At 49.1% G+C, this 24,722-nt stretch overlaps 1 protein-coding gene across 4 annotated transcripts in view; it reads left to right on the top strand.

Moving 5' to 3' along the window:
• The first annotated feature begins 607 nt into the window (after positions 1-607).
• The window catches only part of LOC142839679 (unconventional myosin-Ib), a 152,865-nt gene continuing 128,750 nt past the window's right edge, over positions 608-24,722 (top strand). For 2 of the 4 annotated variants that reach the window (XM_075955912.1, XM_075955911.1), the window contains exon 1: positions 608-788. The gene's annotated coding sequence lies outside the window, so the exon portion shown is untranslated. Of the gene's footprint in view, positions 789-17,716; positions 17,749-24,722 lie in introns of those variants that run through there. The other 2 variants (XM_075955910.1, XM_075955909.1) reach the window with 2 other exon arrangements.

Genomic DNA, 24,722 nt, shown 5'->3' with positions numbered 1-24,722 from the left:
AGTGCTTTTAACACCGCAGCAAGTAATCCTCACCTCACCCCGTGAGTAAGTTTGATGAACACCCTTCCCTCTTCCAGGATGAAGCCAGACCCAAGGTCATGTGGCTCTGTCCTGAATCCCAGGGTGGCCAGGAGAAGCTGGGGGGTCCTGATTCTACTATGATCAAGTGACTGTCAGTCACTGCCCAGTACCCAACGCTATATTCAATATCTATGTGAACGATAGAGACAATACAAGTGTCGCACCACGCGCTGTTTTCTTTTTCAGTAAATTCGCGTTTTGTGATATTCTTTGGCACCCAAACTTTGACCTAGGAGAGGTGATTACACGGAGAGGAATGTTCTCTGTCCCGGTGTTCGAGGCCAAGCCTCTTGTAGCTGTCGGGCTCTGCATCTCTGGTCTGCAATACGCAGATCTCTCAGAGACCAAGGTGAAGGGTCAGCGCGCGTCCCTGGGTGTCCCCAGCCTCAGGGTGCTCACCGGGGGGCGCTGTGAGGCCTGCGCCTTGGTGAGCCGCGGCCGGGGAACGAGGGGCGCGTCCGGGCGAGGTCGCCGCCCCCGCCGGGAGAGGGGAGTGGCCGCGCCGCCGCCGCGCCTGAAGCCAGCGCACTCGGAGCCGGGCCGGCGGACGCAGCGTAGGGACGCGGGGCGCACGGTCGGCTGAGCGGCGCGGGACCCTCGGCAGCAGCTGTGGCACGAGCCCCGCATCGGTTCCTAGCCGCGATCCCCAGGCGGCGGCCAGCGAGCAGCACGCGGAGGCGGAGAGGCAGAGCAGGCGCCCGGGCGAGGTATGCTGCGCTCGCCGTGCCGGGTCCCTTCCCGCCCCGTGCCTTTGTGCGCGCGGCCCTGGGCTCAGCCGCAGCCGGCGATCGGCTCCCGGGGCGCTAGTGTGGGACGCGGCAGCGCTCCAGCGTGAACCCACGCGCTTTCGAGGTCATCGAGAGCGATCGCTGCTCCGTGTACCTTCGGGGGGCGGCGGGAGCGGGGGCGGGGGCTTGGAAACTAAGTTGCTCTCAATATATGATAGCCGCTTCGTAACTATAGGCACCGGGGGACCCCGCTTTCCGCGGGCCCACCCGCACCCTCCCCCCTCCATCCCTCTGACCCACTGGAGTTTCCTAGCCCTGGGTTCTGTGGAAGGACAGGCTATGGCTTCCTGTGGGAGGGAGAAGTGGAGGTAGAACAAAGGGGCGTCCTGGGGAGTGGGGTTCAGGTGCGGTGTGCCATGGCCGCGGCGCACGGGGAGGGGCGCAGGACCCGGTGGGTCGCCCTGCGCGTGCAGCTGCGCTCCACTCCTTTGTTCCGCCACAGCGGTGGGGGCTGCCCCGGGTCCCGTTTCCTGCCCGGGATGGGATTGATTCACAGTCCCAGAGAGGCTTGGGGAAGGGGGCGGGGCTCGAATGGAAACCAGATTGGGAATGGGAGCCCTGGAGGGTGCTGGGCCGGGTGGAGCGCTGGGGAGGGGCGGGGGGTGATGAGAGTGCGTTGGAGTTAATTACAAACACAACCTTCTGTCTAAAGGCCTGTGGAGTTTATTTGCGGTACTTTGTTCATGCTACGGCCTAGCACTAATTGTTGCAACAAGTTCTGTTCTTCCTTAAAGTTGTAGGCTCTGGCTATGGGAGTTTGCTGAGAGCAGATCTTGTTAGTTATAATGGATGAAGAACTTTTCTTTCTTTTCCTTCTTTTTTAAGGATTTTAGAGTAAATCAGGAAGGATATTTGTGTGCTTGCGTATCTGTGGATTTCACTGTGGCTCAAATAGGCAGACCAAAACAAACAAACCAACAAACCACTTTTTTTTTTTTTTTTTTTTTTTTTTGGACACAGGGTTTATTCCCTGGCTGACCTGGAACTCAGAGGCCTCCTTGACCTGAGTGTTGGGACTAGAGGTGTGCACTACCACACCCGGCTAGGGCGTGTGTAGAATCATTTTGACTAAATAGGTGTCTTCATTATCATACAGTATAGTAAGTATGATACATTTCCAAAAATATTTGGGGCTTGGGAACCACCAGAAAACCAGACGTTGCTAAAGAAATGAATCAGGTGATGTAATACTGAGTTGAGAATTCTTTTGTCATCGGTCCCAGAAAAAAACACCCTATATTCTTTTTGGGTTTGGTTTTTGAGGCTGGAGCCATGGCTTCAAGTGCTCTGTGCTTTCCCACTCCCTGTGGACCAACCGGAGTGAGAGACAGTGACCATTTCTCTCGGGGGTTTTTATTTTTTTTGAGGAGTAGATTTGAAGGTAGCGTGTCAGGCCTTAGTGAAAGTGACCCAGTCCTAGATTGGAATCGAGAATCTCAGAAGGATTGGGACTGAGCTCGGGACTGGGGGTGAGCCTTTGGGGGTCTGAGTGATTGGTGCCTTTGAACAGGGCATTCTAAGCAAAACCAAGGAGGAGCTGACATTTCCAGGCATTGATGGTTATGCATGTGGGGTGTTCATGGCAGAGACCCAAAGCCCGGTGCAGTTTGGAAATGCTGGCTGGAACCAGCACTGCCTGCGGGACAAGTTGAGGGCCATTTGTTGTTAAGAGGGGTTGAAGCTGAAAGCCTTTTTTAGCCTTAGAAGGCGAGTTGGGAGCTTACTCTGGGGGGAAAAAATGTTTTGTGCCCACTAAGTGGTAATGGGAAAGAAGCTGTACAAGTCCCTGCTCGTCTTTGTGCACGGAAGTGCGGCCAGGTTTTCGGGCCAGGCTGTAAAGCGGTGCGTGGAACGTGTCCTCAAAAGCCATCGTGATGTGAAGTTGGAGTGGGACGGTGCCCAAGTGTCAAGCTGTTTGTCACGGTGGCTGACACACACTGCTTGGCAGTTTACAGAGGGACTCTCCTCTTCATTGCTGTCCCGCCGTTCTAGACTGTTCATTCATGTGAATTGTTTTGCTAAGTGCAGTTCCGTTGGATTCCCCCCCCCCCCCCAAGGGCTCTTTGGTCCATACATTAACGAAACGGAAAGCGTGTGGGCCTTAGTGCTGCTGCAGACGTGAATGAGAGCCTCCCGAAATAGCCGGCTCCTGGCCCGTGGCTGTCCCCCTGGATGCTGCGGGATTGTGTGATAAGTCTGGCAACGGGCTGCACCCCTTCTGGGATGAGTCATCACTCTGTCAAGCCTGGAGTTCAGGACTGGCTTTCCCCGGATGCCGCAGAGCTAAGCAGGGCAGTGGGGATGGGCTGACATCACTGGGGGAGAGCGTGGGCTGGGAGTGGGATGGGCGGTCCACAGAGAAGAGCGCTGTAGTGCCCTTGGCATCCCTTGGGCACCCATCCTTGTGCTCAGCCTCCTTTGGGGTGAGGTTTGTCTCTCTTCTGTCTCTGTTCCAATGTCTTCAGTAGTACCTAGGCATTTAGATTTTAATTGAACAGTCTAATGCTAATTATAGTTACCATTTAGTAGGTTTATTATGTGCAGGATTTTACAGGCACCGTCGCTGTATATTAATCTCTAAAATAACGTGGCCAAAGGTCTCAGTTATCCCAGGCTGGCCTAGAATTCTCTACGTAGCTCGGGGTTGGCCTTGAGCCCCTGATCCTCTTGACTCTTCTCCCACTCCCAGGCTGACTTTACAGGCATATCCCACTATGCCCGCTTAAAATTATTTTGTTTTTTGTTTTGAGGATGGTCTTACTTTGCATCCCAAGACTGTCTTAGGAATAACTATATAACCTGTGCTGGTTGTTAACTCATGGTCATCCTCCTGCTTCAGCCTCCTTGCGCTGAGATCTTAGGTGTGAGCAAACCTGCCCGCTTGGTGCATTGCCTCTGGCTCTGTTGGAGTGGTGCAGGTCTCTAGTAAGTGACAGAGTTGAGGTTTGGGTGCTTGACTCTAGCTAAACCCTGCAGAATTGCTGGGCGTGGCCACGTGATCGCTCTAGGCCATTAATCCGAGTAACCTGGGGGCAGAGGCGGACAGTGAGTTCAAGGCCATCCTGGACCTGCTGAGTCCTTGGATAGCCCCGGCTCAGAGAGAGAGAGAGAGAGAGAGAGAGAGAGAGAGAGAGAGAGAGAGACCCTGTCTGAAAAAAACAAACAACAACCAAACAAAACAATTACATGAATAATCATAATTGAACTATTAGCTCTTTGCAGATCCCGGGTCACTTTCTTGTGTATTATTATTGATCCTTCCCAAAGCCGCTGTGAAATAGGCTTAGAAGGCCAGATCAGGGACATGACTATTTTTATTTTTTTTATCAATACTTTATTTATTTATTATGTATACAATATTCTGTCTGCAGGCCAGAAGAGGGCACCAGACCTCATTCCAGATGGTTGTGAGCCACCATGTGGTTGCCGGGAATTGAACTCAGGACCTTTGGAAGAGCAGGCAATGCTCTTAACCACTGAGCCATCTCTCCAGCCCCCGGACTATTTTTAAAATATCAATTTTTTTTTTTGGTTTTTCGAGACAGGGTTTCTCTAGCTACAGAGCCTGTCCCGGACCTAGCTCTTGTAGACCAGGCTGGCCTTGAACTCTCAAAGATCCGCCTGCCTCTGCCTCCCAAGTGCTGGGATTAAAGGCGTGCGCCACCACCGCCCGGCTAAAATATCAAATATTTATTTGAAAAGTGTAAATGACTGCTTAAAAAAATACCCCACCACTCCAGAGTCTTATGTAGGCCAGGCTGGCCCAGAACTCATATGTGGCTGAGGATGACCCTGTTTCTCCTGCTTCCCCTTCCAGAGTGCTAGATTACAGGCTTGTACCAGCTCTCTTACGAGGCTGTGGAGGTTGAACTCAGGGCTTCCAGCACTTTCCCAAGGGAACTGCTTCCCCAACTCATTATTGCTGTGTAGTCAAGGCTAGCCTGGAATTTGCCATTTTTACACCCCTTGAACACTGGGATTATAGGTACATGCCGCCACACCCCGTTAACATAAACAACTTTATTTGTAAGACAAACAGGGAAGTGACTTTAGAAAAAGTTAGGCCGCCAGCATCTAAAAATAGGTTCTTCTTAAAAACCATTTCAAGCCAGCAGCATCGAGGTTGACTTTATATAGGATCATACAGTTCCTGTTTCTTGAACGCCGCGTTAGCTCTTTTTATCTGAAAGCCTGCACGAACGCAGCACTTTGCTCCTCAGCTGAGACCCAGAAGGAATGTTGATGTCGAGAGGAAGTGGGACGTCAGAATTGGAAACACGCTGAGCCGCAGGCTGAGGATTTTCCCAGCACACGCTTTTCCGCCCTGGCAGGAGCCTTTTAGAGAGGACATTCTTCCGTAGGGAAGTGTCAAGGGTCTTCCTTCCCTGGATCCTCTGAGATCACCCCATCCCTGCACTCTGTGGGAACACACATTCCACATGATTTGTGTGCTCAGTGCTTCCCCACTGGGAAGTGAACTAGTTTAGACAGCAGTGTAGAAGGGGAACAGAGGTGACCTGTGTCCTAGGGCTGGAGCAGAGAGACACAGTGGGACCTTGGGACACAGTGATCACCAGGGCAGGAGCAGGATGGAGCTGTGTGTTGACACACGTGAATTATTTATGTTCTCAGAATGTGCCTGGAGATATTAAAAGTATTCCTCCCTCCCCCTTACACACCCATACTGCATACATGTATATATTCATATACATAATTACTTCCCAAGATAAGCACGCCTTTAATCCCAGCACTTGGGACACAGGGACAAGAGAATCTCTGTGAGTTTGAGGCTAGCCTGGGCTACAGAGTGAGTTCCAGGACAGGCTCCAAAGCTACAGAGAAACCCTGTCTCAAAAAATAAAATGAAACAAACAAAGAAAAAAAGAATTTAGAGATTGTGAACCGTGCCTTTATTTGTTGAAGTGTTTCAACCCAGGATGCTACTGGGCTCTCCAGGGTCAATGGCATAGCAGTGACTTGGTCTTTTCATGTCCTTAACTTCTCCAAGACAGGCGATACACACGCCCTGTAGACCAACACTGGAGCAGCGCTTGGGGGAGAGGGCCGGAGAAAGGCGCTCAGCCGATTTCCCCTCCAGCTTCTGGTGGGCCTTGACCCAGCTGATGTGAGACCCTGAGCTCCTTCCAAAAGCAATAAAGGCCACCCGTGTGCCTCCGAGGACAGTGTGGCAGGGCAGAGTGGGCGTGGTTGATGTTATTCTCCTGGGGGACTACATCTCCCAGAAGACCCTGTGGGCTAAGAAATCTGTAGGAAGACAGGCCTTCCTTGACCTGAGGGAGATGTAGTCCCGCAGGAGAATAATAGTCGAATTGAAGGAGATGGGCATACGCTGCCCAGACGGAAGCTGAAAACAAACAAGCCGGAGAGAGGGCGGAAATGCTACCCAGGTGCCAGCTCCATCCTTGGCTTTCTTTCCTCCGATGTGAGAAGATCCGGCCCTGCGCCCTGAGGTTCCCGCCTGGAGTATTAAGTTCCATTTTGCGTGGGAGGGGAGCGAACGGCACGTGGGTTCCCGACCAGGGCTTGGCCTTGGCCACCTTTCGTCCCTGTGCTCCTGTGACATTCCCCAGCACCTCAGATATGTTGTGTTTTAAAGGCCATGGAGGGCAGGAAACGCCAAGTCCGCACAGGAGGGCTAGCTCTCTCTTAGTCTCTTTTCCTCGACCGTGCTAGAATATCTTGACAAGGGGAACTAAAGAAGAAAGAGTCCATTCTGGGCTCAGACTTGGTGAGTCTTAGCCGGGCAGTCACGGCCTCAGGAGCTGGACGCAGATGGAGATTATTGTCCACAGTCAAGAGTCAGAGGGCCGTGCCTGCCTGCTGCTGCTCCCTGCTTTCCTCTTACGTGGTCCAGGCTCCCGGCCAGAGAGATGCTGCCCACAGACCCACCTCAACGTGGTCATTTGCCCAGGGGCCGTCTCCCTGATAATTCTAGATTCTGTCAAGTTGCCTCTGACTGTCAACTTGTCTAATCATGGTGTGTTATGCTATGGGCTATTCATGATGTTCAGTGAGTACTTGATTTATTATTATTATTATTATTATTAGTGCATGTACGTACACATTACATGGCATAAGTTTTTTTTTTCTTCCTTTTTTTTATGGGGTCTGGGGCCAAACTTAGATCACATCTAAATCTGTGCCTAGCTTGGCTGCCTTTTGCTAAAAAGCGTTCTCACCACCCACTTCTCTGTTTTTTTGCGACCCTTTATCCACCTAGTTTATTCCTACATTCAGCCTGTTTTCTCTGTTCAAATCCTTAAGCCCTGATTTTGGTTTAGACATTTCAAAGCATTTGCCCAAAATAGGTGTTTCCACAAAAAAAGGAGTAGGGGGGGGAGCTCATACATTACATAAAAAAGGGTTCCTTGGCCAGTGTCGGAACAACTTCCTTTGAATTGCTTCGTTTGAAGTCAGTTCCCTTGCAGGAAGGCCCTCCTGGCCTTTCTGGATGTGGACAATGAAGTCCTGAGAAGGGGCCGAGGCTGTCACACATCCTGACTGTTGGTGCCTCCAGGACGCTCTTGAGAAATTCTGTTTCTCCGTAACTGCTGGTATCCCTTCATTGCCTGTCTTTAGGTCCACAGCGCCCTGGCTGTGCTGAGAATATTTGTCCTGCGTGGGCAGATGTGCTGAAAATAGCGCTGTGTGTCCGCCCCAGAGAGGAACTGGGATCCACACCTTTTCCCCGTACTTACCAGCCTGTGTGGTGCCCACAGCTGCCCCATTGTGTCTCAGCGTATAAACCTGCCTGTGTGTTCTCCCACGTCACTGCTAGGGCCCCACCCCCACCTGACGTGGGAGGTCCTTCTGACTGTGTGTTGCTTTTATTGGTTAATGAATAAAGAAACTGCTTTGAGCCTATGGCAGGGAAGAACAGAACTTGGCGGGAAACGCTAGGCTGTATGCTGGGAGAAAGAGGGTGGAGTCAGAGGCGATGGAGCCCGCTGCCAGAGTCAGGACGTGCGGAAATTTTGCTGGTAAACCAGTCCCGTGGCGTATACAGGTTAATGGAGATGGGTTAAATTAAGATGTAGGAGTTAGCCAGTAAGAAGCTAGAGCTAATGGGCCAAGCAGTGATTTAGATAATATGGTTTCTGTGTGATTATTTCGGGTCTAAGCTAGCCGGGTGGCCAGAAACCAACAAGTGGCCTCTCTCCCTCCAACACCCACCTTCTTCGCTCTGCCTTCATTGTGTGTTTCAGGAATTGCATGTATTGAAATGGAAGTTCAGACACATGAACAGCTTCATATCCACGTCTTGCCGCCACAAACCTGACAGACCTCTCTGTTTATATAGGTTTTTTACATCCCTCCCCACAGTGAAGTTCACTATGTGATTTATGTGTGAAAGTCTTTCCCATGTTTTAGATTTTCCTGGGTGTTTCTGGCTCTCGTGGTCATTGTGAAGGGACTGTTGAGTGCCTCTCTTATCGCTGTGTCTGGTGTATCAAGAAGGGACTGGTTCTCTGTCTGTTCATAGATGGCTCTTGTTTGCTCCCCTGAACTTGCTGTGGGAACCTGACATCATCAGATGGCTTTCAGTAGAGCAGGAATTTCAGCATGGATTGAAAACGTCACATTTAATTTTAATTTACAAACTGTATGCTTTTAGAAGCAAGGGGAGGTGACTTCTAGTTTTTTAATACATTTATAATATGTATTATATTAACGAATATAATATCCGTTGGTTTATTCATCAAGTGTTTGGATGCCTACCACGGCGTCATAATAATAGTGAGCAGAGATGATGTCACTTTCTTTCTGGAAGAGTGAGAGATTTGGGTGTAGAGATGAACAAAGATCGTCACTGTATCTCTTTCCTCCTCCTCCTCTAGTCCACACCGACAGGGAACCTACGCTCCTTCATTTCCCCCTCCTCCTAGTGCTACCAGTGGCCTCTGCCACAGATGGCACCGAGCCATCTGTCCTTGTGAAAGCGATCTGAAGGGGAAGGACAGACGGCAAGAAAGGGGTTTAGATTGGGGTATGGAGGGGGCTGTTTGAGGACGTGAACGCTCACTAGTCTTCCTGAAGGGTGATTTAGCAGGAGAGGAGGAGCAGGATTGAGTAACCCTGTAGACAGCCAAAAGGGGTGCCCACTGGGGAGAGAGAGAGAGAGAGCGCCCTTGGCAGGTAGCTCACTGATCTCCCAGAGAGTTAGGTAGGTGGCTTAGGGATGTCGGTAATGAAGCTTCAAGGCCTCTCCCCACTCCTCTCCCAATGCACACACGTGGCACATACTCAGGGACACACATACACAGAAATGAGAAGAAGTAAGGCGGGAAACAGACTGAGCGAGGCTGCTGAGGCCCGAGGGGCGGTGTTCTGCGCAGTGGGCTGAAGGGGGCTTCTGTCCTCACTGCGCTTGCCGTAAGCCAACGTGGAGGTGCTCATTTCGGGTCAGGATGCCCTTCTCGCCCGATCTGCCCGGATAGGGAGAGGAATGCCTCTCTGCTCCTAGACTCCCCACTTCCAGGTTCCCTGATACCAGCACTTTTAGTTCAGGCAGTCCCCCATGGCTTGCCTCGTGGACTGCTTGACTTTATGATGGCGTGATAGTGAGATGCATTCCTTGGAAACTGTACTTTGAATTTTGATTTCTTTCCCCCCAGGCTAGCAATACATAGCTTGTTGCTCTGTCCAGATGAAGGCCAGAACAGGAGCCAAGACTCCCCTTAGCCATGTGGGCAGCCGGGTGGAGAATTACCCTACAGTGTCCTGCATCACGATGCTGGGAACTTCTGGGGCTGGGTCTCGTAAACGCATCTTCAGCTCAGGATATTTGGAGCTTCGGACGGTCTTATGGGGACTAAGCTCCACCACCGTCAGTTCAACAATTGTCCTGCCGCTGTCCTTGCTGCTGACTGCTGTTTCTGTTGAGCATCTGAGATCCCGTGAATTAGATGTCTTTGCTTGGCGGTCTGCTCCTTCTGGGAGGGTCTGTGTCAGCAGACCCAAGGGGAGGGTGAGTGGAGGGTGGGGGGCGATCTGGAGTCCCCTGAGGTCCTCACACCTTGTTCACCTATACTCCAGCTATTTGGTCGTCAAGGCTTTGCACTTGGGGCAACCCTTTTGGAGCTTTCCATTGAGTTTAGGCATCGTAAAGAAGTGAGAAGCAGTTTGGGGCACCGGCGCTGGTCAGGGTACCCGCTTTGAACCTTGGCGTTTGTATTTAATGTTGCTAGCTCATGTATGTGGCCTCACTGTCGGGTCTATGTCTACCTGTTCCTTGTCTACAAACTGTGACACAGAGTCTTGTCTGTGCTGTCATAGGGATTGTATAAGGTGTGTGCGCGCGTGCGCCTGGGTACTGTCAGCCCAGAACAAGGACTCTATATTAGTTCCTGTTGCTCCGTCTTCTGGAGACTACTCCTCCCTCAGATCTTCAAATCTGTTCGAATCCAAGGCATGTGTACAAGCTACGAGCGGCACAGACTTCGACATATACTTCGTGGGCAGGTGTGTGCAAAGGAAGCCAGCAGAGGAGAAAATACGGACGGCGATTGTTAGGATAGTAGAACAGCACCTGTTATCGTTTACCTTATAGTGTTTTTCCCCTGACTGCTGATAACATCACACAACCATGGGAGTAAAAGAGGCTAAACTCGCCTTTGCCCAAGTGCTTCCTGCTGAGGCACGGCCAAAGGATCACTGGGCGTCCTGGCGCTGGCAGCATCTGCAAGTGGAGTGGAGCGCTTTCCCGTGGTGTTTAAGAGTTGCAGAAATGCCATGGTGTTCGGCTGTGCACAGACAGCCTCGACAGAAAGCCTTCAACATTAGCAGGTGGGCTGTGCGCTCTGGGAGCCCCTCTTCCTTTGACGGTCGCTTCTTGGTCCCTGTGTTCCCGCCAGGGCCCCCTATTCACCTGTTCCTCCTTTGCTCTCTCCCATCCCTTTCCACCTTGAATGTCTCTCTTTGAATCCCCGGCTTTGCCTCTCGTTTGTCATGCAGGAATGGTGTGTCTGCTCAGAGAGCAAATTTGGTTTCCTATGCCAAGGTAAAAATACTTTTCACCGTCTAAATCGCGGCCCTTTATTTAGTCACACCTAGAACCAGCGAGTGAGGTTATGAACCAATTAAGCCTAAGGTTCCAGTAGCACCCGGTGTCTTGCAGGGTTGGACTCTGAAAGGAGGGGCGGCCAAAGGAATGCCGGGCTTGAGTTTCTCTCTGCCTGTTTCCTTGGGGGTTAGTCAGCATTGCCACCATCGTGTCCTTATCAGAAAGTTTGAACTTTTCCATACTGGTGGAGTAGAATTCTGGAAAGTTACCCAGTGGATTTTCACAAAGAGACCATGCCAAATCAGATAAGTTGCCTCAAAAACCGCATCGCTTTTCATTGCTTTCACGGCCCCGTCCATCACGCTTCCCAGCCTCTCTTGTGTTCCTTGCTTTCTCTAATCGTGCACGGAGAGCTGCTCTTTTCTGGGAAGTTTATCTACAGGGATTGGTCTTAGTATGTTCTCAAAAGAATCCCCCCCAGGCCTCGGGGCAGCCGTGTAGCCTGGCGTCCGGGGAAGAGTTACTGACTCAAGGCATACTGCTGATTTCAGGGAACGTGCAGTTGAGTTGTTTTAAAGGACCAGAAGTAAGGAAGGCCTGCTTTTGAAACCCTGTTCTGGACTTTGTTGGTCACCTGGAATTTGAATGTAACAAAGGTATCTACATTAGTTCTTCCTCTGGCTTGAGTCTGTTGCACCTGCAGCAGGATCAATATAATCAATAGTGTGATCACAAGTAGGGTTTATTGCTTTATAGATTTCTTCATCATAATGGTTTCTTTCATCTGAGTGTGGCCACGAGTACAGGGATGTCTGTCTGTTGGTGCTGCTCAGTGGGTGGTATAAGAGCCACGCAGGAGATGGCATGGCCTTGCAGGTTGATTTCCGGAACTCAGATTCTGTGACGTTGAATTCCCCCGAGCATGACAAGGCTAAGGCGTGAGACCTCAGGAACTCACGCTTATTCTTGGCAATTTGAAACCAAAACCCAGATGCAGGGGAAGAGCTGAAGGCAAGTTGTACCATCCTGCGCCTGCCGGTTGACCTGTTTGGTATCAGTGGCCCTGGGATGTAGTTCCTGAGTAGGTTTGTGTTGTCCCAGCAGTCTCTGGGCTGCCAGTGGCCACCTGATTCGCCTTGGCCTTCTGTGTGATCTCTCCCGGCTTTCAGCCCCAGCTCGTGCCCGGTGAGCTTTCCTTACTAGAACTGTCCGTCTCACACCGAGCATCGCAAAGAATAATCGGGTGTAGAGGAAGCCGCCTTTATGGGAGTTTGTGCTGGGGTTGCAGCAATGTGGCAAGGGAGTAGAATGCCAGCCGGAGGGATTTAGGACTTGTCCCCACACCCTTGACAGTGTATGCGATTATGAGAGCTCTCTGGGGTATCTTAGATCAGAAAATGGTCTTTACGAACATCACACAGCGTTTGGAAAGCAGGGTTCCCAAAGGTGCTCATCAGAGACTGTGTCGGCACATCCTGACCTGCACAGGCTCAGACGGGACAGAATCCCAGCCCTGAGAAGGGGAAGTGGACAGAAGGTCTCGCCTGTAACCAGTGATACCTGCTGGGAGAGGGACACTTCTCTAGTGGGGTGTCACTGGTTCATGAACCTTCTGCACCCCGGGTAAGGCTCATGAGTAGTTGGCCAACACAAAACTGATTATCTTATCTATCTATCTATCTATCTATCTATCTATCTATCTATCTATCTATTATCCATCCATCTAGATTTCTAGATTATCTATCATCTTTCATCCATCCATCTAGATTATCTATCATCTATCTATCTATCTATCTATCTATCTATCTATCTATCTATCTATCTATCTCTTCCAAGGGTCCACTCAAGTCCTCCCCTTTAACATGAAAGACCTCTCCAAAGATAGTCACATATTATGGTCCTGGGACTGATGGCTTCATCATGAGAACTCTGAGAAAACAAATCTAGCCAACATACATGGTCTGTGAGCCCAGTGACCCACCCTTGCCTGCGCCTCTTATCCTGCTGACCACCTTGCTCTCGCCCACTCTGGCCCCTCTGGCAGCTTCTTGCTCATTTCTTTCCCAGTTCTGTAGATTCACATCTTGGCTCTCATCATGAACTCGGGTTCATGGGTCTCTCTTCAGCTCTTTAATCACAGCCCCAGCTCTTGTGGCAGATGCTCAACGTTCCAGTCAGGTGAACTGTAAATGTGTGTTTGGTAGCATGGGACCTTCATGGGACCCTGGGCCTGTGGCTTCTCTTACTGTGTTCCTCGGTTTGTGGTTGGAAAGAAAAGCATTGTGGGAATATCACTTGAGGTCCAGGTTCAGGAAAAATTTGTGTTTGAATTTGCCTTCTGTTTCACAAGTTAATTTTTTTCCCTCTAGAGTTCAGTTTTGAGTTCCTTTTCTTTTCCGGAGGCCAGTTTAGTTAAAATTAGGTTGAGTGGGTGTACAATCCCAGCAGAATCTGTGGGCAGAACTATTTCAGTGGGTATGTTATAACTGACATACACACTCTCTCCTTATATATAGATGCACAATCATAGACATAGACACAGAGAGACACACATACACAGATGCACACACACAAACACATACATAGACACACATACACAGACTCACACACACATACATAGACACACATACACAGACTCACACACAAACACATAGACACATATACACAGACTCACACACACATACATAGACACATACACAGACTCACACACACAAACACATAAATGACACATATACACACATAGGCACATATGCACAGACACATACACAGAGATACATATACACAGATGCATAGACACATAGACACACAGATATATACACAGGTACACACTGACACACATAAACACATACAGACACACACGTAGACGTATAGACACATACAGACACACACACACAGAGCATAGAGGGTTAAAGCTCTGTAGATATTAAGATCATGTTTGTTGCTGAACTCCATACCCAGGCATGCATATTAATAAAGAAGTCAGAGTAGCCATAGGAGTAAATGCTAAGCATTTGGTTGTTCCGGGTTTTTGATGTGTATGTTCACTAGAAACGAAGGATTTCTGCTATGTGTATGTGAGTCTTAGACTTTCTTATTACTGTTACTGTTTTCTGTTGCTGTGACAGAGTAACTGAGGCTGGGTGATTTATTTCCAAGTTTTACTCCAGCTCATCCGTCATTCTGGAGATCCTAGAGCATGCACCAGCATCTCCTTGATTCCTGGCAGAAAGTGGAAGGCACACGAGCCCGCATGGAGGGGGCGGGACCGGAGCGATCCTGCTGCGTGACAGCCTGCCCTTTGCAGGACTGACCCAGTCTTGGGAGAAGCTGTTAATGAACTAATCACCTCCCAGCAGCCCCACCACTTCTCAACATTGCTACACCAGGCAGTGAAACCTCAGCGTGAATTTTGATTGGGATAAGCCATATTCAAACCATAGGGATGAGATGGTTTTCTTCATCCAGTAGTCTGTTGAAATATATTAATATAGTAGGGTGCTGGTGGCGCACGCCTTTAATCCCAGCACTCGGGAGGCAGAGGCAGGCGGATCAGATCTCTGTGAGTTTGAGGACAGCCTGTTCTCAGGATAGCCAGAGCTGTTATACAGAGAAACCTTGTTATAAAACAAATACACACACGCATATATATATATATATATATATATATATATATATATATATATATATATACACACACACACGAGTATATATACACACATATATATGTATATATTAATATATTGATATTATTTCTACATTAAAGGTTATATATAGCTTTTATAATTTCCCTCGGCCTTATGTCATTTGGATTGAGCCCCCTTTGCCCCCATCCCACCTTACCATTAGGAATTGAACCCGAGGTCTTCATACACGCTAGGCACATGCTCTTTTTTTTAATATTTATTTATTTATTTATTTATTATGTATACAATATTCTGTGTGTGTGACTGCAGGCCAGAAGAAGGCACCAGACTTCATTACAATGGTTGCGAGCCACCATGTGGTTGCTGGGATTTGAACTCAAGACCTTTGGAAGAGCAGGCAATGCTCTTAACCTCTGAGCCATCTCTCCAGCCCCGGCACATGCTCTTCTACTGAGCTGAGGACCACATTGTTTTCAGGGCATTGGCTATCAGACTTACAAGTATGGAGAATAATACATGGTTTTCCTATTGGGCTACTCGGAGTAAGGACACCCACATTTTGCTGAGGTCCTCTATAGCCTTTTGTAGAGCGTGATGTTCTCTTTGAGGACAATGTTTGCTGCCATCGGCAGTCTTAAAGATGGAAAGTTCTGGAGTATGAAACTCAGCCATGTTTTTAAGCAGCAGTGTGTGTGTGTTTATTCTTTGCATCTTTAAGAGCCCGGCTCTGGCATGACATGTGTGACCTGGCGCTCTTGACTCCACGCTCAGCAGAGGATGTGAAGTGTTATTTTTGTACTTAAGTGACTCGAGCACTCACAACTATACGTTTGGAGCTGAGTAACTAAGACCGGATGTCGTTCAGAAAGACCTGTTCCGCTTTTAGCTGACTAGCATGCCGGCACTCTTTTCTTTTTTTTTTCTTTCTTTCTTTTTTTTTTTTTGGTTTTGGTTTTTCGAGACAGGGTTTCTCTGTGGCTTTGGAGCCTGTCCTGGAACTAGCTCTGTAGACCAGGCTGGTCTCGAACTCACAGAGATCCGCCTGCCTCTGCCTTCCAAGTGCTGGGATTAAAGGTGTGCACCACCATCGCCCGGCTTGGCACTCTTTTCTTTAACTGTCTAGGCCACAGCCCTCGAGGCGGTACCAGTGCCCGGCATGGTGGTACAACCTGGAGTCCTAGGCCTTGGGAGGTTGGGGTCAGCCTGGGCTACTTAGTGAGTTCCAGGCCCAACCAGAAGCAGGAAAACCTGTCTCTCGGGGTGGAGGTGAGGGAGGGGGGAGGAAGGTCTTCCTGTGTGTGCCAGGCTCTCACCTTACCATTGGTAAGTTTCCTGGGTTTTAATTGTCTGATTTCTTCATCTCGTCTCATTTGAATCACTCCAATTCTTAGCCCCAAGCTGCTAGGTTGGAGCCCCAGCTGGAGTCCCTGCTGCTAGCTTTGCTGTGTCTTTTTTTTTTTTTTTTTTTTTTTTTTTACAGTTAGTGCCTGTTTCCCCCGTGGCTTGCCGGCCTTTATACAGTGTGTAATCTGGACAGCTGCACAAAGCAGCCCTCCCTGTTAGTCATTGTCCCAACCTACTCAGACCGTGAGCTCAGTATTATTTTTTGCTGTCTATGCTGTAGCTTAAATCTGAAATGAATGCCCGAAGCCCACGTGTTAAAGGCTCGTTTATCAGCCCCGAGACACCGTTGGGAGGGGTTGTTGGCAATCACGACGGGAACACAAGCTTCTGCCATGATGAACCCCGTCACTGTAATCTTAAAGCTGTAGGACCATGTGTCCATGGACCCCATTCTCCAAACTACCAGCCCAGACAGACCTACCTTTCTTCTAATGTGATTACCTCGGGCATTTTGTTACAGGAGCGGAAGGCTGGCTAACCCGCCTCTGTACCCAATCAGAGGTGCTTAGGTGAGCCCCCATCTCTGTATGTAGCAGCTGTTGTCATCTCATTTCTTCAGACCTGCCGGTGGGTGCCCCTCTGCCTGTGCCCTGCAGTGTGGACATCATAGATGATGCTGTCAAAGTCCTCAACTCTTCTTCGTTCCCACTGCTCTGACAGCCAAGGTTCTTTAGCTGGACTCCCAGACCATTCTCAGCTCCATTGCCCAGTCTATTACCTGGCTATATCCACTGCTGCCATCTTACATGGTGTTTGTTAAGTGTGTTTTCCTCTTAGTGCCTAGATTCTCTGTGGTCATACCCATGTCATCCTTTCTCATCACTGGTCATCGAGGGCAACTTTTACCATTTCTCTCTGATCTGTTTGTGCACGCCAACTACTGTAGTTGGTTTTTTTTTTCTCTCTCTTTTACTCTTTGGGGAACTACCACCCAGCTCCCAAAATAAATACACAGAGATTTATTCTTTCCTATAAATGCCTGGCTTTAGCTTGGCTTGTTTCTAGCCAGCTCTCTTTTTTAACTTAAATTGTTCTGTCTACCTTTTGCCTCTGGGCTTTTGTCTTTTTCTATGTATTTTTCCTCCTTACTCTGTGACTGGCTGTGCCCTGGGTAACTGGCCCCCTTGTCTTGTTCCGTGATCTTCTCTTTCCAGATTTCGCCTCCTGTGTACTCTTTCTGCCTGATAGTCCCACCTATTTTTCTCTCCTGCGTAGCTATTGGCCATTCAGCTTCTTATTATAGACCAGTCAGGTGTTTTAGTCAGGCACTGCTTCACAGATTTAAACAAATGGCACATCAGAGAATGCAGCGCATCTTGGCATCATTAAACAAACGTCCCACAGTGTAACTGGACGCAGCACATCTTAAACTTATGTCCCCGCAAGAAACCACGCTAATCGTCCATGTAAATCTAATCTCTGTATTCCACACCTCGAGGTGAAGAGGTTGCGTGGAGCGCACACTGTTGATTGATTAGTTTGCTCTTAATCGTTGACTCAGTTTGATTGCAAATGCCTGGAAGCGGTACATAGGTCTCTTGTTCTGTTGCGCTCTGAGCAGGCGCGGTGGGTGATGGACGTCAGCGAGTTGATCATGAAGGTCAGCCTTGGGTGGATGCTCTGGGCCCCTCTGCCAACCTGGTATCGACCTACTTTCCCCTTCTTATCTGCGTGCGCAACATTTGTTGTGTTTGTTGTACCCAGTGAGCTCTCACGTCACAAGGAATGTTTGTCCCTCGCTTGCGTGTGAGTTGAGCGCTACAGGGCTGGCTAACTCGGCGGAGGAAACCATGGAGGAGAAACGTTGGTAAGCAGTTTACCTTCTAAACTGGGGGGCATTATGCCTACGTCATTTAAAAATGACTGTAGTTTTTCTAACCACCTATTAAACACGGAGAGGGTGAAACCGTCCATTTTAAAGGTTTAGCCTTTTAATTTCATGGTTCGTGTTCTCACGGGTTTTGAGAATCCTTCTTTGAAGTGCCTGTACAGGACGTGAACTTTTTTCTCATCTGGGTTTTACCGTCCAGTTTGTTCGTAGGCATTTCCTCTTTGACTAAATTGTCCCTTGGGGGACACGGTTGTGCTGTGGCTCTTTGCATAGGCAAGCTGAAGGACCTTAACAGTGGGTTTTTTTGTACCATACTAGGTATGCCGTGTTCAAGGAGGAAAATGTACCTGTGTGTGGCCTAGCTCTTGTTACCTGTAGATCATCTGGAAGTTCGGCAGAATTGTCATTCAGATTTAGTTAACGTCTGTAAGTGGACATTTTGTAAACACAGGTTTTAGGATACACGTTTGACATCATTTCAAAATTATTAAGGCATGTTCTAATGATTTGTTCCCTTGGTTCTTGATAAATACGGCCCAGCGCAGTAATAAGAGTCATGATTGCTTTGCCTCTGAAATTTAATATTACAAAGAGAAAAGACCTGGAGGTTGATACAGAAAATGCTCCCAAATTCTATTACCGTCGTTGATTTTACACAACTTTACGCGAAGCCAACGCATTGCAGCAAGTTAGCTATTTTTTAAGAAATTCTTTTCAAATTACAGAATAGCTTTGCCTTCTGAATTTATATTATCGGGGTCTTGAGGGGAGGGACTATCTTAGCTATTTTTGTTTGATCGCCTTTCAACTAATAAACATCCATGAAATCCTAATGTAAATGTATAAACATCTCTCCCTTTGTTTACATAGTTTATTAGACTTTATTTTAGGAGCTGACAGCTCAGGGAGTCTCTGAATTTCTTTTCTAAGGCCGTTTCTCACCCCAGCTACAGAGCCGTGCCTGAGGCCCGCTCTGGTAAGGAAGGAACTTTTCCTACGTTTGTTAATATGTAGATCTGTAGTTTGATCTCATAACTAAGTGCTTTCATAACTAGATGGATTTCTAAAGAGGGAGGATGTCCTTTGGGCAGCGATTGTGTGGACGGCTGTAAACACAGCCTTGCTGTGTCCCCTCTGCCCGGGTAGCTGCGTGTTAGGGCTATCCTGTTTATTTCTGCGCAGTCTGTCTATGCTCTCTATAGTTAGGCTTTTAATACATTTTTTCCATGAAGGGTCCAGAATAGCTGCTTCCCTTAGCTGCTGAGAAAATGTCATTGAGATTTTTGTGGATTGGCATTTGCTGACTTTTTGTTTCTTTAAACATTCTTTAGAATTCCTCAAATGAAGGGACTCAGCCTTTTTAGAATTGGTCGCGTCAGCACGGGAAGACTGTCGGAGCGAGCTTGGGAGACAGTGGGCTATGTTTTTTTTTTTTTGTGGGGAAACTGAGGCTTGGGGGTGGCATTGTGCCTAAGGTATCCCCGTCACACTGAGTTGGATCTGCGACTTGGATCTTCTGGGTCTGGACGTATCAGCTGTAAAGGGACTGGAGGGCTGGGGTGGCGTTTGGTGGAAGAGCACTCTTCGGCCTTGAGTGGTCCCTTGAGCTTGACAGGTGGCGTGAGCGGAGGGCGAGAGCCACCGGGTGCTGGAGGCTTTGGCAGGGTTTGCAGTCTGTGGGACCAAACGAGCCTGGGACCTTCTGATTAATAAGTGGATTCATTTGGAAGGGAAGTTGGTTTCCCTGGCGGCTGCAGTCGGTTTAATCATTACTCGTGGCATCTGTGGATCCAGCAGGGCCCACGAGAGCTGACAGCTTGCCAGTTATATCTGAGCAGTTTTACATTCATACCGGGGTTCCTGGGGCTCAGGTTCGCCAATCTAAACATTTGACTTCTTGGAATCTTTTTTATCCGCCTCGAGGGAGCGGATTGAGAAGTCTGTGGGTTATAATTAGCACATTCTCTTGTACAGCTGAGTTGGTGTTTCTGGATGGAACCGCGGTTTATGGCGTTTGGCTCCCCTGTCCCGCAGGCCTCGGAGCCCCTCAGACGTTAGCTCATTGATTCTTGTAAGGTTTCGTGTGAGTCGCGTAGTATGGTTGCAGGGCTCCTTCTTAAAACTAGCTCTCCGGACCTATTGAGCTTGCAGAAGGTGAGGGATGCTTCTGTGGGTTGTGGGAAAGCAAAGAAGTAGGGTGGGGGTGGAGACGCTGGGTGCTGCTGCTGCTGGGTGAGCCTTGGAGAGATGTCCCTTGGTGATGTTCCTGACATCACTCAGCAGACCTCCCTCTGGGAAGTAATGGGTGTTTGTGTCTGTCTGTCTGTCCGTCCGTCCGTCTGTCTGTCTGTCTGTGTACTGGCTGCGCTTCCTCCTGTTACTTACCTGCTGTCACAAATCAACTGGCGAGGACGACAGAAGGAAGGGAGGGTTTATTTGGCTCACAGTCCAAGTGCGCATTCTGTCACAGAGAAGTCACGCCCCGGATGATGAGGTCGCCGAGCAGACCGCACCCAGAGTCAGAAATCCAAGAGCTGTGGCTGCTGGTGCTCAGCTCTGAACCCCAAGTCTCGGATGGTGCCACTCACAAGTAGGGTGTGGCCTTCCATCTCATAAAACCAATCTAGGCACTCCTCTCGGACACTTCCAGAAGTTCGTTCCCCAGGCAATTTCGGATCCTATTCATTGGCTGCCAAGACTAACCGAGACTAAACCTAGAACCCAAAGGAGGAGGCAGTCACTTAGTTACGAGTACAATCTTGTCGTAAGACAGGGTAGGGAGAGCTTGTGAGCTGCTGGGGTCAAAAGAGGAAAAGCGTTTTGGGAAGGGAGGAAGCCATGTCTAGGGGGTTTCATCTCTGCCCATCTGTGTACACCTTCCTCTCATCCTGAGTTTGGGGACCAGCAACTGGAATGCATTCCCTTGGATTCCAGCCTGAGTCTGGGATGGTAAAGCCTGGATCTGGGGTCCTTCCTGGGCCCAGTGTGTGTCTCACTCACAGCCTGTGGCCCAGGGTAGCTAGGAATGTGGCCCAACACAAAATTGTAAACTCATTTAAGTGTTTTCGATTCCTTCTCCTCACGATTTCTTTTTGGTCACTTAATTTTACTGGTGCAAACATGAACTTTGCAGATGGCAGCCCCGTTGCAATGTCAGCAGGTCACGTGGCAGGTGAACGGTGGCTGCCAGGCTTGTGCAATGCGCAGCAGGACTTCTTACCTCTGAGTTGCTGGGACGTGCTTGGCAGCTTAGGACTTAGGTCAAAGGGTGGACAATGCTTTAGAACTGAGCTAGCGCAGGGCTCTGGGATCTCGCGTTTTCTCTCTGGGAAGGTTTTGCCTGGGACGGGAGGTCTATAAGCCGACTTTTTCTCTTCAATCAGAAGATGCGTGGTTAGTGCTATTGCTGCAGCCGCCACTTTTTTTTTAAAACCTCAAAAATCCTTCTAATTAGCCTGGATGATATGTTTATCCTATTCATTTTCCACAGCTGGAAAAAGCCTCCCAAACCTCTGTCTCTTTATGAATAGCAGAGTCGAGGTGCCGTTTTTTTCAGGCCCGTCCGGCCAGTCTGGCTTAGAGTGGACAGCAGCTCCTAGGCAGCTTCTTGTCGATAAAGCCGGCTTCCACGCTCAGGTGGAAAGCAGCCTTGACATTGATTGGTCTGTGGTGATTCTAGTCCCGTTTCTGGCTTTGCAGAAACACTGGGGGAGGGGGGGAGGTGTGTTAACCCTTAGATAACCATGAAGTCACAGCCCTTTCTCTTCCTTACACGGGGCTTCCGGCTCGGTGGCCGCGTTCAGGGCACGCGGGCTGACATTGGTGGTTATCTGTTTACTCTCATTTCTTATTCATATCTATCTGATCTTCACTGCCTGTGACTGTTCTCTGTGTTTTTATTCAGAGTTAGAACACCAGGCAAACGGCTTTACTCTGTGGAAATTGCCCCGAGGCCTTGCCCGTTTCTTTCCCTAGCCTACGAGTCTAACCACAGCGCTCCAACCAACAGCCCGTGAGTGTTAGCAGAAGGTTTCAGAGAAAGGCTGGAGGTGGGGACACTTTCCCCATGGGTTGACTTTAACAATGAAATAAAAGACCAGGAAGGCAGCAAACTATGACCCGTGACGTAAATGCAGGGGGTAGACGCCGCTCATATGTTTCTCTTAGCAAGCGTGTCGGTAGGAGTGAAAATTAGTACCCTCCGAACCTTCTTGCACACGCACGTCAGCCCACTTTGTCCCATGCAGGGTGCAGCAGAGATCACCCTACGGTGTGTGACACCCTAAACCCGGCCCTTTGGAGAACCATGCTGCCTGAGTAAATCGCCCCAAAGAATTCAGTTTCTATGCCATTTGCCCTTCAGGTGTCAAATCCTGAGCAGGTGTGCTGTGTTGTGGGTACTCAAAGCTGTTCTTGTGTATCCGCGGGGGCTTAGCTGATGTCGTCAGCGCTCGGAGGGGCAAGGTGATGAGTGCTTGGGGTAGAAGAATGTGCGGATTTACTCGCCACGCCACAACCTGTGTGCCAGCCGCCCAGGCAGGTACCGCCCCATTAGGGTTTCTCTGTGTAGCCCTGGCTGTTCAGGAACTCCCTCTGTACACCAGGCTGGCCTCGAACTCAGACATCCGCCTGCCTCTGCCTCCCGAGTGCTGGGACTAAAGGCGTGCACCGCCACCGCCCGACTAATTAAACCTTGCCAGGCTGCCGTCTTCAGGGAAGGAATGGGGAGGCCCACTAACGGCAGCAGGGGAGGGATGTTGGGGTGTCACGGTGTCACCGTGCCTGAGTTGCTGTGGCACACTGTAGGCAGAGTGGTTTAAGCCGAGGATATTTATTTATTTTTTTATAGCTCCGGAAGCTGCTGTCTGGCAAGCACCCACCTTCCTGGTGTCTCCTCACTCACATTTATATCTTTTATAAAGACATGAATCCCACCATGCTCTTCCCGATGGCCTCTGAAGCTATTGTTTTCCAGAGGCCTCCCCTCCAGGACCGCAGAGTTGGAGGACAAAGCTTCTGATGGGAGAACAGAAACTTTCAATCCCTACCAGCTGGCTGGCTTGCTTGGAGCGTGCTACTTAGGCCTAGTGACTTCTCCTACCAGACTAGATCAGGCTGAGTTTAAGTCAGGAAGCCCAGCTGGCCCTCCCGGGGCTCCTAAGTGGAACCACCCCTGGCATTTTAGTGTTTCTCTTGGTCCCACGTGATCAGCATCAGCCCCACTTTTCCCTTCAGAAGGGTGTCCCTTGCAAGGCTCCCTATGTGAGCCCGTGTGCTCAGCATCTCCCACGCTTGCTACCGTTTGGCTGGAAGCTGGCATTGTTCCGGCCAGTATACGGCATGGCCTGGTTAGCGGTGGTACTGTTGGGAGCCTTGGCATGTTACGTCTTGTGTGGGGTTTGGCCCAGAGTCGGGGGGTCCTCCAAGGAGACTAAGGAGGGAGACAGGAGTTGTGAGGTCCTGGCTTCTCTGCCAAGAAGTTTTTCTTTTCTGAGTAAAATATATGTAAATGAAATTTATTGATGTGGGGTTTCCCTCTGTGATCAGCATTAATAAATAAATGCTTTGGACCTATAGCAAGGCAGAACATAGGCAGGCAGGGAAAGCTAGGCTGAATGCTGGGATGAAGAAGGGAGGAGCCAGAGAGAAGCCATGGAGCTGCCACCGGAGACAGATGTGCTGAAACTTTGCTGGTAGGCCAGGACCTCATGGTGCTGCACAGATTAATGGAGATGGGTTAAATTAAGATGTAAGAGTTAGCCTTTAAGAAGCTAGAGCTATTTTTCCATGAACAACAGCCTCCTGCATTTCAGGAGCTGTCTGTACTTGGGTAAGGGGCTTGCAGATCAGAGGCATTTTTGTTTCATGGATCTCTTAGGCACATTAATTAAAACTTAAAAGGTGACCTTGGTTTTCAAATTCAAAAGTTTCACCTCCACATTCATACTGTGGCACATAGCCATACATATACACCAAATATATGTAATATCATAGTTTTCAGTAGCAGGTTGGCCTTCGCTTTTTTTAAATTAATTAATTAATTCATTAATTTATTAAAGATTTCTGTCTCTTCCCCGCCACCGCCTCCCATTTCCCGCCCCTCCCCCAATCAAGTCCCCCTCCCTCTACTACTGTTTTCACTCCCTAAACAAGTTTGAGCCAGCTGCACCAGGTGTTCCTGATCACATGTGGGAGGGAGGTATATACAAGAAATATGTAAGGCTGTATGCCTGCCCCTGAGTGGACCTGGTGGGAAATGCATAGCCAGAGGTTTCCCTTTAATCGCCTTTAATCCCAGCACTCGGGAGGCAGAGGCAGGCTGATCTCTGTGAGTTCGAGGCCAGCCTGGTCTACAAGAGCTAGTTCCAGGACAGGAACCAAAAAGCTACAGAGAAACCCTGTCTCGAAAATAAAAAAAAAAAAAAAGAAGCTAGAGATAATGGGCCAAGCAGTCATTTAAATAATACAGTTTCTGTGTGATTATTTCGGGTGTAAATTAGCTGGGCGGCTGGGAACTAACAAGCACCTCCCTCCAACAATTTATGAGTCTAGCTTTTTGTAAAAATTCTAATAAATTAAGGATTTAGGCCAAAACAAGCTTCTTGATTTGTTTTTTTTTTGTTCTTGTGTATTTTCTATTATTTTTTTTTTATAGTGGGTACACACTTCCCTTAGGCGCTTAAGAGGTCATTTGAGATGTCAACAGTGGACTCTTTGGGTTGGTAAGATTGCTCAGTGGGTGGAAGCATCTGCCACTAGCTCTGGTGATGAGTCCCATTCTTGGGACCCACATGGTCGAATGAGAGCGCTGACTCCCACAAGCTGCGCTCTGACCTCTAGACCTGTGCCCTGGCATGCGTGCGTGCACATTAAATACACGTAATTAAAAATTTAAAAATAGGGCGTTCCTTTGCCATTCTTGCTGGGCTCTGTCTCTTGGGCGTGGTGTG

The sequence above is a fragment of the Microtus pennsylvanicus genome, chromosome 22 (assembly GCF_037038515.1).
Source record: "Microtus pennsylvanicus isolate mMicPen1 chromosome 22, mMicPen1.hap1, whole genome shotgun sequence".
Lineage (NCBI taxonomy): Eukaryota > Metazoa > Chordata > Mammalia > Rodentia > Cricetidae > Microtus > Microtus pennsylvanicus.
This window is presented reverse-complemented; position numbering and strand designations above follow the sequence as displayed.